At 45.7% G+C, this 13,352-nt stretch overlaps 4 non-coding genes across 4 annotated transcripts; all 4 read right to left on the minus strand.

Moving 5' to 3' along the window:
* Positions 1-6,092: 6,092 nt before the first annotated feature.
* On the minus strand, positions 6,093-6,164 carry TRNAG-UCC (transfer RNA glycine (anticodon UCC)). Its single transcript has one exon. It is a non-coding gene; the product is annotated as a tRNA-Gly (tRNA).
* A 3,103-nt stretch (positions 6,165-9,267) lies between these two features.
* On the minus strand, positions 9,268-9,339 carry TRNAG-UCC (transfer RNA glycine (anticodon UCC)). The gene has a single exon. It is a non-coding gene; the product is annotated as a tRNA-Gly (tRNA).
* A 1,509-nt stretch (positions 9,340-10,848) lies between these two features.
* Positions 10,849-10,920, minus strand: TRNAG-UCC (transfer RNA glycine (anticodon UCC)). The gene has a single exon. It is a non-coding gene; the product is annotated as a tRNA-Gly (tRNA).
* Positions 10,921-12,441: 1,521 nt separating this feature from the next.
* Positions 12,442-12,513, minus strand: TRNAG-UCC (transfer RNA glycine (anticodon UCC)). The gene has a single exon. It is a non-coding gene; the product is annotated as a tRNA-Gly (tRNA).
* Positions 12,514-13,352: the final 839 nt, after the last annotated feature.

The following is a 13,352-nucleotide window of genomic DNA, read 5'->3' on the forward strand; positions in this document are numbered from 1 at the left end:
TGCAGAAGAGAAGAAATGGAAAGCAGCAGTACAAATAGTGGAAATGAGCATATGGGCAGCATCGGAAGCAAAGCAGCGAAGAGAAAGGGAGTAAATTCCATGAAATGCATAGGAGATTGATAAAAGCAGAACAAAAAGGGAAGAATGAAATTCAAAGCATGCCCCGAAAAACGTGTGAAGGTCCCACCTGTCATTTATGCTTCTAATTGGGTATCTTTACTTTCAAAGTATAGGGTTGATCCTTTGACGATCACTCTCTTGATTTACAGCAGAGACAGATAGTTGAGAAGTCTTTTCTCACATAGCTAGCACAAGCCTGCGCTTTTCCTTGCTGGCAGGGTGGAAATGACAGATTAGTCCTAGGAAGAAAAATCAAGCAATATTAGCAGAGGATGGTTTCGATCCATCGACCTCTGGGTTATGGGCCCAGCACGCTTCCGCTGCGCCACTCTGCTCCCTTGTGAAAGTGCTCTCTTTATGCAGAGGAGGAGCTTTCAGCGGAGTGGCAAGGGATTGGTGGGGCTCTCTCCTCATTTGCCTAAGCACATCGCAAGGTATGCTGGGTACAGAAAATCTTCATCTTCCCCACTCACAGTCAGTCATAACTGAAAGTGCAGACCCTCTTAGGAATTAGCCGTTTCAGGCCTTTACCAAGACAGCAGCTCTCTGTCCCTGTCCTTTCTCTGTGATCCAAGCACTAGCATACTCAGGATTTGGCTTTACCTGGGAGCCAGAGATCTACCCGGTGAGGGCGAGGCTTTTGAGCGTTTGGGAGCGTTCGGGACGTGAGAGGACGCTGGACAGGAAACTATGCCAATTTAAAGTATCCAACCTTCCTGCTGCAGTGAGAGGCTCTTTCCGTGGAAATCTGCCACTTGGAGTCCTCTCAACTTGCCCTCTGATAAAACATTTTTCTGAGCCGCAGTTACATCCGATGGTTACAAGGTGGCGCTGCATTCAGGTGAGAGCACAAGTATGCACAAAATCTTGGGGACTTTTGCCAGATTTATCGGTGGATCTTGCCTATTATTTTCAGAGGCTAGATATCGCCTAGAAATGCTTTTTAAAATAGGGATGCTGGGGTTATAATGTCTGGTCGGGGCTCAGCCCTTTCATTGCCTGCCCCCAGCAAAATATTTATTATCAGCACATGTGAGTGGTGAGTGCTTTATGGAAAATAGCATATATTGGGACAATGAATGTAGCAGATGAGGCGATCGAGATGTCTACCTACGTGTTTTTTTTTTTTTTTATATATAACGGCTGATTATTCTGTTTCTGATATTTCAGTTTTGTGACATGTTGCATTAAAATATATCCTGCTTGGAGAATATATAAATATTTGCACTGCGTTGGCCGGGAATCAAACCCGGGTCAACTGCTTGGAAGGCAGCTATGCTCACCACTATACCACCAACGCCCTCTGATGTGTGTCCTCTAGGTTCCAGATGTTACAACGCCGAGTGCAGTGGCAATCTTGCACCCGTTCCAATGGTGCATTTGGTGTGGATTCCAACATGAAAAGCAGTAGAAATTGTCTTGCAGAGGGTAAAGAACTGGGGATTGAAACCAAGGACAAAGCTGTGCAGAAGAGAAGAAATGGAAAGCAGCAGTACAAATAGTGGAAATGAGCATATGGGCAGCATCGGAAGCAAAGCAGCGAAGAGAAAGGGAGTAAATTCCATGAAATGCATAGGAGATTGATAAAAGCAGAACAAAAAGGGAAGAATGAAATTCAAAGCATGCCCCGAAAAACGTGTGAAGGTCCCACCTGTCATTTATGCTTCTAATTGGGTATCTTTACTTTCAAAGTATAGGGTTGATCCTTTGACGATCACTCTCTTGATTTACAGCAGAGACAGATAGTTGAGAAGTCTTTTCTCACATAGCTAGCACAAGCCTGCGCTTTTCCTTGCTGGCAGGGTGGAAATGACAGATTAGTCCTAGGAAGAAAAATCAAGCAATATTAGCAGAGGATGGTTTCGATCCATCGACCTCTGGGTTATGGGCCCAGCACACTTCCGCTGCGCCACTCTGCTCCCTTGTGAAAGTGCTCTCTTTATGCAGAGGAGGAGCTTTCAGCGGAGTGGCAAGGGATTGGAGGGGCTCTCTCCTCATTTGCCTAAGCACATCGCAAGGTATGCTGGGTACAGAAAATCTTCATCTTCCCCACTCACAGTCAGTCATAACTGAAAGTGCAGACCCTCTTAGGAATTAGCCGTTTCAGGCCTTTACCAAGACAGCAGCTCTCTGTCCCTGTCCTTTCTCTGTGATCCTAGCACTAGCATACTCAGGATTTGGCTTTACCTGGGAGCTAGAGATCTACCCGGTGAGGGGAGGCTTTTGAGCGTTTGGGAGCGTTCGGGACGTGAGAGGACGCTGGACAGGAAACTATGCCAATTTGAAGTATCCAACCTTCCTGCTGCAGCGAGAGGCTCTTTCCGTGGAAATCTGCCACTTGGAGTCCTCTCAACTTGCCCTCTGATAAAACATTTTTCTGAGCCGCAGTTACATCCGATGGTTACAAGGTGGCGCTGCATTCAGGTGAGAGCACAAGTATGCACAAAATCTTGGGGACTTTTGCCAGATTTATCGGTGGATCTTGCCTATTATTTTCAGAGGCTAGATATCGCCTAGAAATGCTTTTTAAAATAGGGTTGCTGGGGTTATAATGTCTGGTCGGGGCTCAGCCCTTTCCTTGCCTGCCCCCAGCAAAATATTTATTATCAGCACATGTGAGTGGTGAGTGCTTTATGGAAAATAGCATATATTGGGACAATGAATGTAGCAGATGAGGCGATCGAGATGTCTACCTACGTGTTTGTTTATTTTTTTATATAACGGCTGATTATTCTGTTTCTGATATTTCAGTTTTGTGACATGTTGCATTAAAATATATCCTGCTTGGAGAATATATAAATATTTGCACTGCGTTGGCCGGGAATCGAACCCGGGTCAACTGCTTGGAAGGCAGCTATGCTCAGCACTATACCACCAACGCCCTCTGATGTGTGTCCTCTAGGTTCCAGATGTTACAACGCCGAGTGCAGTGGCAATCTTGCACCCGTTCCAATGGTGCATTTGGTGTGGATTCCAACATGAAAAGCAGTAGAAATTGTCTTGCAGAGGGTAAAGAACTGGGGATTGAAACCAAGGACAAAGCTGTGCAGAAGAGAAGAAATGGAAAGCAGCAGTACAAATAGTGGAAATGAGCATATGGGCAGCATCGGAAGCAAAGCAGCGAAGACAAAGGGAGTAAATTCCATGAAATGCATAGGAGATTGATAAAAGCAGAACAAAAAGGGAAGAATGAAATTCAAAGCATGCCCCGAAAAACGTGTGAAGGTCCCACCTGTCATTTATGCTTCTAATTGGGTATCTTTACTTTCAAAGTATAGGGTTGATCCTTTGACGATCACTCTCTTGATTTACAGCAGAGACAGATAGTTGAGAAGTCTTTTCTCACATAGCTAGCACAAGCCTGCGCTTTTCCTTGCTGGCAGGGTGGAAATGACAGATTAGTCCTAGGAAGAAAAATCAAGCAATATTAGCAGAGGATGGTTTCGATCCATCGACCTCTGGGTTATGGGCCCAGCACGCTTCCGCTGCGCCACTCTGCTCCCTTGTGAAAGTGCTCTCTTTATGCAGAGGAGGAGCTTTCAGCGGAGTGGCAAGGGATTGGTGGGGCTCTCTCCTCATTTGCCTAAGCACATCGCAAGGTATGCTGGGTACAGAAAATCTTCATCTTCCCCACTCACAGTCAGTCATAACTGAAAGTGCAGACCCTCTTAGGAATTAGCCGTTTCAGGCCTTTACCAAGACAGCAGCTCTCTGTCCCTGTCCTTTCTCTGTGATCCAAGCACTAGCATACTCAGGATTTGGCTTTACCTGGGAGCCAGAGATCTACCCGGTGAGGGCGAGGCTTTTGAGCGTTTGGGAGCGTTCGGGACGTGAGAGGACGCTGGACAGGAAACTATGCCAATTTAAAGTATCCAACCTTCCTGCTGCAGTGAGAGGCTCTTTCCGTGGAAATCTGCCACTTGGAGTCCTCTCAACTTGCCCTCTGATAAAACATTTTTCTGAGCCGCAGTTACATCCGATGGTTACAAGGTGGCGCTGCATTCAGGTGAGAGCACAAGTATGCACAAAATCTTGGGGACTTTTGCCAGATTTATCGGTGGATCTTGCCTATTATTTTCAGAGGCTAGATATCGCCTAGAAATGCTTTTTAAAATAGGGATGCTGGGGTTATAATGTCTGGTCGGGGCTCAGCCCTTTCATTGCCTGCCCCCAGCAAAATATTTATTATCAGCACATGTGAGTGGTGAGTGCTTTATGGAAAATAGCATATATTGGGACAATGAATGTAGCAGATGAGGCGATCGAGATGTCTACCTACGTGTTTTTTTTTTTTTTTATATAACGGCTGATTATTCTGTTTCTGATATTTCAGTTTTGTGACATGTTGCATTAAAATATATCCTGCTTGGAGAATATATAAATATTTGCACTGCGTTGGCCGGGAATCAAACCCGGGTCAACTGCTTGGAAGGCAGCTATGCTCACCACTATACCACCAACGCCCTCTGATGTGTGTCCTCTAGGTTCCAGATGTTACAACGCCGAGTGCAGTGGCAATCTTGCACCCGTTCCAATGGTGCATTTGGTGTGGATTCCAACATGAAAAGCAGTAGAAATTGTCTTGCAGAGGGTAAAGAACTGGGGATTGAAACCAAGGACAAAGCTGTGCAGAAGAGAAGAAATGGAAAGCAGCAGTACAAATAGTGGAAATGAGCATATGGGCAGCATCGGAAGCAAAGCAGCGAAGAGAAAGGGAGTAAATTCCATGAAATGCATAGGAGATTGATAAAAGCAGAACAAAAAGGGAAGAATGAAATTCAAAGCATGCCCCGAAAAAAGTGTGAAGGTCCCACCTGTCATTTATGCTTCTAATTGGGTATCTTTACTTTCAAAGTATAGGGTTGATCCTTTGACGATCACTCTCTTGATTTACAGCAGAGACAGATAGTTGAGAAGTCTTTTCTCACATAGCTAGCACAAGCCTGCGCTTTTCCTTGCTGGCAGGGTGGAAATGACAGATTAGTCCTAGGAAGAAAAATCAAGCAATATTAGCAGAGGATGGTTTCGATCCATCGACCTCTGGGTTATGGGCCCAGCACACTTCCGCTGCGCCACTCTGCTCCCTTGTGAAAGTGCTCTCTTTATGCAGAGGAGGAGCTTTCAGCGGAGTGGCAAGGGATTGGAGGGGCTCTCTCCTCATTTGCCTAAGCACATCGCAAGGTATGCTGGGTACAGAAAATCTTCATCTTCCCCACTCACAGTCAGTCATAACTGAAAGTGCAGACCCTCTTAGGAATTAGCCGTTTCAGGCCTTTACCAAGACAGCAGCTCTCTGTCCCTGTCCTTTCTCTGTGATCCTAGCACTAGCATACTCAGGATTTGGCTTTACCTGGGAGCTAGAGATCTACCCAGTGAGGGGAGGCTTTTGAGCGTTTGGGAGCGTTCGGGACGTGAGAGGACGCTGGACAGGAAACTATGCCAATTTGAAGTATCCAACCTTCCTGCTGCAGCGAGAGGCTCTTTCCGTGGAAATCTGCCACTTGGAGTCCTCTCAACTTGCCCTCTGATAAAACATTTTTCTGAGCCGCAGTTACATCCGATGGTTACAAGGTGGCGCTGCATTCAGGTGAGAGCACAAGTATGCACAAAATCTTGGGGACTTTTGCCAGATTTATCGGTGGATCTTGCCTATTATTTTCAGAGGCTAGATATCGCCTAGAAATGCTTTTTAAAATAGGGTTGCTGGGGTTATAATGTCTGGTCGGGGCTCAGCCCTTTCCTTGCCTGCCCCCAGCAAAATATTTATTATCAGCACATGTGAGTGGTGAGTGCTTTATGGAAAATAGCATATATTGGGACAATGAATGTAGCAGATGAGGCGATCGAGATGTCTACCTACGTGTTTGTTTATTTTTTTATATAACGGCTGATTATTCTGTTTCTGATATTTCAGTTTTGTGACATGTTGCATTAAAATATATCCTGCTTGGAGAATATATAAATATTTGCACTGCGTTGGCCAGGAATCGAACCTGGGTCAACTGCTTGGAAGGCAGCTATGCTCACCACTATACCACCAACGCCCTCTGATGTGTGTCCTCTAGGTTCCAGATGTTACAACGCCGAGTGCAGTGGCAATCTTGCACCGGTTCCAATGGTGCATTTGGTGTGGATACCAACATGAAAAGCAGTAGAAATTGTCTTGCAGAGGGTAAAGAACTGGGGATTGAAACCAAGGACAAAGCTGTGCAGAAGAGAAGAAATGGAAAGCAGCAGTACAAATAGTGGAAATGAGCATATGGGCAGCATCGGAAGCAAAGCAGCGAAGAGAAAGGGAGTAAATTCCATGAAATGCATAGGAGATTGATAAAAGCAGAACAAAAAGGGAAGAATGAAATTCAAAGCATGCCCCGAAAAACGTGTGAAGGTCCCACCTGTCATTTATGCTTCTAATTGGGTATCTTTACTTTCAAAGTATAGGGTTGATCCTTTGACGATCACTCTCTTGATTTACAGCAGAGACAGATAGTTGAGAAGTCTTTTCTCACATAGCTAGCACAAGCCTGCGCTTTTCCTTGCTGGCAGGGTGGAAATGACAGATTAGTCCTAGGAAGAAAAATCAAGCAATATTAGCAGAGGATGGTTTCGATCCATCGACCTCTGGGTTATGGGCCCAGCACGCTTCCGCTGCGCCACTCTGCTCCCTTGTGAAAGTGCTCTCTTTATGCAGAGGAGGAGCTTTCAGCGGAGTGGCAAGGGATTGGTGGGGCTCTCTCCTCATTTGCCTAAGCACATCGCAAGGTATGCTGGGTACAGAAAATCTTCATCTTTCCCACTCACAGTCAGTCATAACTGAAAGTGCAGACCCTCTTAGGAATTAGCCGTTTCAGGCCTTTACCAAGACAGCAGCTCTCTGTCCCTGTCCTTTCTCTGTGATCCTAGCACTAGCATACTCAGGATTTGGCTTTACCTGGGAGCCAGAGATCTACCCGGTGAGGGCTTGCCCGGTGTGAGGCTTTTGAGCGTTTGGGAGCGTTGAGGACGCTGGACAGGAAACTATGCCAATTTAAAGTATCCAACCTTCCTGCTGCAGTGAGAGGCTCTTTCCGTGGAAATCTGCCACTTGGAGTCCTCTCAACTTGCCCTCTGATAAAACATTTTTCTGAGCCGCAGTTACATCCGATGGTTACAAGGTGGCGCTGCATTCAGGTGAGAGCACAAGTATGCACAAAATCTTGGGGACTTTTGCCAGATTTATCGGTGGATCTTGCCTATTATTTTCAGAGGCTAGATATCGCCTAGAAATGCTTTTTAAAATAGGGATGCTGGGGTTATAATGTCTGGTCGGGGCTCAGCCCTTTCATTGCCTGCCCCCAGCAAAATATTTATTATCAGCACATGTGAGTGGTGAGTGCTTTATGGAAAATAGCATATATTGGGACAATGAATGTAGCAGATGAGGCGATCGAGATGTCTACCTACGTGTTTTTATTTTTTTTATATAACGGCTGATTATTCTGTTTCTGATATTTCAGTTTTGTGACATGTTGCATTAAAATATATCCTGCTTGGAGAATATATAAATATTTGCACTGCGTTGGCCGGGAATCAAACCCGGGTCAACTGCTTGGAAGGCAGCTATGCTCACCACTATACCACCAACGCCCTCTGATGTGTGTCCTCTAGGTTCCAGATGTTACAACGCCGAGTGCAGTGGCAATCTTGCACCCGTTCCAATGGTGCATTTGGTGTGGATTCCAACATGAAAAGCAGTAGAAATTGTCTTGCAGAGGGTAAAGAACTGGGGATTGAAACCAAGGACAAAGCTGTGCAGAAGAGAAGAAATGGAAAGCAGCAGTACAAATAGTGGAAATGAGCATATGGGCAGCATCGGAAGCAAAGCAGCAAAGAGAAAGGGAGTAAATTCCATGAAATGCATAGGAGATTGATAAAAGCAGAACAAAAAGGGAAGAATGAAATTCAAAGCATGCCCCGAAAAACGTGTGAAGGTCCCACCTGTCATTTATGCTTCTAATTGGGTATCTTTACTTTCAAAGTATAGGGTTGATCCTTTGACGATCACTCTCTTGATTTACAGCAGAGACAGATAGTTGAGAAGTCTTTTCTCACATAGCTAGCACAAGCCTGCGCTTTTCCTTGCTGGCAGGGTTGAAATGACAGATTAGTCCTAGGAAGAAAAATCAAGCAATATTAGCAGAGGATGGTTTCGATCCATCGACCTCTGGGTTATGGGCCCAGCACGCTTCCGCTGCGCCACTCTGCTCCCTTGTGAAAGTGCTCTCTTTATGCAGAGGAGGAGCTTTCAGCGGAGTGGCAAGGGATTGGTGAGGCTCTCTCCTCATTTGCCTAAGCACATCGCAAGGTATGCTGGGTACAGAAAATCTTCATCTTCCCCACTCACAGTCAGTCATAACTGAAAGTGCAGACCCTCTTAGGAATTAGCCGTTTCAGGCCTTTACCAAGACAGCAGCTCTCTGTCCCTGTCCTTTCTCTGTGATCCTAGCACTAGCATACTCAGGATTTGGCTTTACCTGGGAGCCAGAGATCTACACGGTGAGGGCTTGCCCGGTGTGAGGCTTTTGAGTGTTTGGGAGCGTTCGGGACGTGAGAGGACGCTGGACAGGAAACTATGCCAATTTGAAGTATCCAACCTTCCTGCTGCAGCGAGAGGCTCTTTCCGTGGAAATCTGCCACTTGGAGTCCTCTCAACTTGCCCTCTGATAAAACATTTTTCTGAGCCGCAGTTACATCCGATGGTTACAAGGTGGCACTGCATTCAGGTGAGAGCACAAGTATGCACAAAATCTTGGGGACTTTTGCCAGATTTATCGGTGGATCTTGCCTATTATTTTCAGAGGCTAGATATCGCCTAGAAATGCTTTTTAAAATAGGGATGCTGGAGTTATAATGTCTGGTCGGGGCTCAGCCCTTTCATTGCCTGCCCCCAGCAAAATATTTATTATCAGCACATGTGAGTGGTGAGTGCTTTATGGAAAATAGCATATATTGGGACAATGAATGTAGCAGATGAGGCGATCGAGATGTCTACCTATGTGTTTGTTTATTTTTTTATATAATGGCTGATTATTCTGTTTCTGATATTTCAGTTTTGTGACATGTTGCATTAAAATATATCCTGCTTGGAGAATATATAAATATTTGCACTGCGTTGGCCGGGAATCGAACCCGGGTCAACTGCTTGGAAGGCAGCTATGCTCACCACTATACCACCAACGCCCTCTGATGTGTGTCCTCTAGGTTCCAGATGTTACAACGCCGAGTGCAGTGGCAATCTTGCACCGGTTCCAATGGTGCATTTGGTGTGGATACCAACATGAAAAGCAGTAGAAATTGTCTTGCAGAGGGTAAAGAACTGGGGATTGAAACCAAGGACAAAGCTGTGCAGAAGAGAAGAAATGGAAAGCAGCAGTACAAATAGTGGAAATGAGCATATGGGCAGCATCGGAAGCAAAGCAGCAAAGAGAAAGGGAGTAAATTCCATGAAATGCATAGGAGATTGATAAAAGCAGAACAAAAAGGGAAGAATGAAATTCAAAGCATGCCCCGAAAAACGTGTGAAGGTCCCACCTGTCATTTATGCTTCTAATTGGGTATCTTTACTTTCAAAGTATAGGGTTGATCCTTTGACGATCACTCTCTTGATTTACAGCAGAGACAGATAGTTGAGAAGTCTTTTCTCACATAGCTAGCACAAGCCTCCGCTTTTCCTTGCTGGCAGGGTGGAAATGACAGATTAGTCCTAGGAAGAAAAATCAAGCAATATTAGCAGAGGATGGTTTCGATCCATCGACCTCTGGGTTATGGGCCCAGCACGCTTCCGCTGCGCCACACTGCTCCCTTGTGAAAGTGCTCTCTTTATGCAGAGGAGGAGCTTTCAGCGGAGTGGCAAGGGATTGGAGGGGCTCTCTCCTCATTTGCCTAAGCACATCGCAAGGTATGCTGGGTACAGAAAATCTTCATCTTCCCCACTCACAGTCAGTCATAACTGAAAGTGCAGACCCTCTTAGGAATTAGCCGTTTCAGGCCTTTACCAAGACAGCAGCTCTCTGTCCCTGTCCTTTCTCTGTGATCCTAGCACTAGCATACTCAGGATTTGGCTTTACCTGGGAGCTAGAGATCTACCCGGTGAGGGGAGGCTTTTGAGCGTTTGGGAGCGTTCGGGACGTGAGAGGACGCTGGACAGGAAACTATGCCAATTTGAAGTATCCAACCTTCCTGCTGCAGCGAGAGGCTCTTTCCGTTGAAATCTGCCACTTGGAGTCCTCTCAACTTGCCCTCTGATAAAACATTTTTCTGAGCCGCAGTTACATCCGATGGTTACAAGGTGGCGCTGCATTCAGGTGAGAGCACAAGTATGCACAAAATCTTGGGGACTTTTGCCAGATTTATCGGTGGATCTTGCCTATTATTTTCAGAGGCTAGATATCGCCTAGAAATGCTTTTTAAAATAGGGTTGCTGGGGTTATAATGTCTGGTCGGGGCTCAGCCCTTTCCTTGCCTGCCCCCAGCAAAATATTTATTATCAGCACATGTGAGTGGTGAGTGCTTTATGGAAAATAGCATATATTGGGACAATGAATGTAGCAGATGAGGCGATCGAGATGTCTACCTACGTGTTTGTTTATTTTTTTATATAACGGCTGATTATTCTGTTTCTGATATTTCAGTTTTGTGACATGTTGCATTAAAATATATCCTGCTTGGAGAATATATAAATATTTGCACTGCGTTGGCCGGGAATCGAACCCGGGTCAACTGCTTGGAAGGCAGCTATGCTCACCACTATACCACCAACGCCCTCTGATGTGTGTCCTCTAGGTTCCAGATGTTACAACGCCGAGTGCAGTGGCAATCTTGCACCGGTTCCAATGGTGCATTTGGTGTGGATACCAACATGAAAAGCAGTAGAAATTGTCTTGCAGAGGGTAAAGAACTGGGGATTGAAACCAAGGACAAAGCTGTGCAGAAGAGAAGAAATGGAAAGCAGCAGTACAAATAGTGGAAATGAGCATATGGGCAGCATCGGAAGCAAAGCAGCGAAGAGAAAGGGAGTAAATTCCATGAAATGCATAGGAGATTGATAAAAGCAGAACAAAAAGGGAAGAATGAAATTCAAAGCATGCCCCGAAAAACGTGTGAAGGTCCCACCTGTCATTTATGCTTCTAATTGGGTATCTTTACTTTCAAAGTATAGGGTTGATCCTTTGACGATCACTCTCTTGATTTACAGCAGAGACAGATAGTTGAGAAGTCTTTTCTCACATAGCTAGCACAAGCCTGCGCTTTTCCTTGCTGGCAGGGTGGAAATGACAGATTAGTCCTAGGAAGAAAAAGCAAGCAATATTAGCAGAGGATGGTTTCGATCCATCGACCTCTGGGTTATGGGCCCAGCACGCTTCCGCTGCGCCACTCTGCTCCCTTGTGAAAGTGCTCTCTTTATGCAGAGGAGGAGCTTTCAGCGGAGTGGCAAGGGATTGGTGGGGCTCTCTCCTCATTTGCCTAAGCACATCGCAAGGTATGCTGGGTACAGAAAATCTTCATCTTCCCCACTCACAGTCAGTCATAACTGAAAGTGCAGACCCTCTTAGGAATTAGCCGTTTCAGGCCTTTACCAAGACAGCAGCTCTCTGTCCCTGTCCTTTCTCTGTGATCCTAGCACTAGCATACTCAGGATTTGGCTTTACCTGGGAGCCAGAGATCTACCCGGTGAGGGCTTACCCGGTGTGAGGCTTTTGAGTGTTTGGGAGCGTTCGGGACGTGAGAGGACGCTGGACAGGAAACTATGCCAATTTGAAGTATCCAACCTTCCTGCTGCAGCGAGAGGCTCTTTCCGTGGAAATCTGCCACTTGGAGTCCTCTCAACTTGCCCTCTGATAAAACATTTTTCTGAGCCGCAGTTACATCCGATGGTTACAAGGTGGCGCTGCATTCAGGTGAGAGCACAAGTATGCACAAAATCTTGGGGACTTTTGCCAGATTTATCGGTGGATCTTGCCTATTATTTTCAGAGGCTAGATATCGCCTAGAAATGCTTTTTAAAATAGGGTTGCTGGGGTTATAATGTCTGGTCGGGGCTCAGCCCTTTCCTTGCCTGCCCCCAGCAAAATATTTATTATCAGCACATGTGAGTGGTGAGTGCTTTATGGAAAATAGCATATATTGGGACAATGAATGTAGCAGATGAGGCGATCGAGATGTCTACCTACGTGTTTGTTTATTTTTTTATATAACGGCTGATTATTCTGTTTCTGATATTTCAGTTTTGTGACATGTTGCATTAAAATATATCCTGCTTGGAGAATATATAAATATTTGCACTGCGTTGGCCAGGAATCGAACCTGGGTCAACTGCTTGGAAGGCAGCTATGCTCACCACTATACCACCAACGCCCTCTGATGTGTGTCCTCTAGGTTCCAGATGTTACAACGCCGAGTGCAGTGGCAATCTTGCACCGGTTCCAATGGTGCATTTGGTGTGGATACCAACATGAAAAGCAGTAGAAATTGTCTTGCAGAGGGTAAAGAACTGGGGATTGAAACCAAGGACAAAGCTGTGCAGAAGAGAAGAAATGGAAAGCAGCAGTACAAATAGTGGAAATGAGCATATGGGCAGCATCGGAAGCAAAGCAGCGAAGAGAAAGGGAGTAAATTCCATGAAATGCATAGGAGATTGATAAAAGCAGAACAAAAAGGGAAGAATGAAATTCAAAGCATGCCCCGAAAAACGTGTGAAGGTCCCACCTGTCATTTATGCTTCTAATTGGGTATCTTTACTTTCAAAGTATAGGGTTGATCCTTTGACGATCACTCTCTTGATTTACAGCAGAGACAGATAGTTGAGAAGTCTTTTCTCACATAGCTAGCACAAGCCTGCGCTTTTCCTTGCTGGCAGGGTGGAAATGACAGATTAGTCCTAGGAAGAAAAATCAAGCAATATTAGCAGAGGATGGTTTCGATCCATCGACCTCTGGGTTATGGGCCCAGCACGCTTCCGCTGCGCCACTCTGCTCCCTTGTGAAAGTGCTCTCTTTATGCAGAGGAGGAGCTTTCAGCGGAGTGGCAAGGGATTGGTGGGGCTCTCTCCTCATTTGCCTAAGCACATCGCAAGGTATGCTGGGTACAGAAAATCTTCATCTTTCCCACTCACAGTCAGTCATAACTGAAAGTGCAGACCCTCTTAGGAATTAGCCATTTCAGGCCTTTACCAAGACAGCAGCTCTCTGTCCCTG

Source organism: Triturus cristatus, chromosome 11, assembly GCF_964204655.1.
Source record: "Triturus cristatus chromosome 11, aTriCri1.1, whole genome shotgun sequence".
Classification (NCBI taxonomy): Eukaryota; Metazoa; Chordata; class Amphibia; order Caudata; family Salamandridae; genus Triturus; species Triturus cristatus.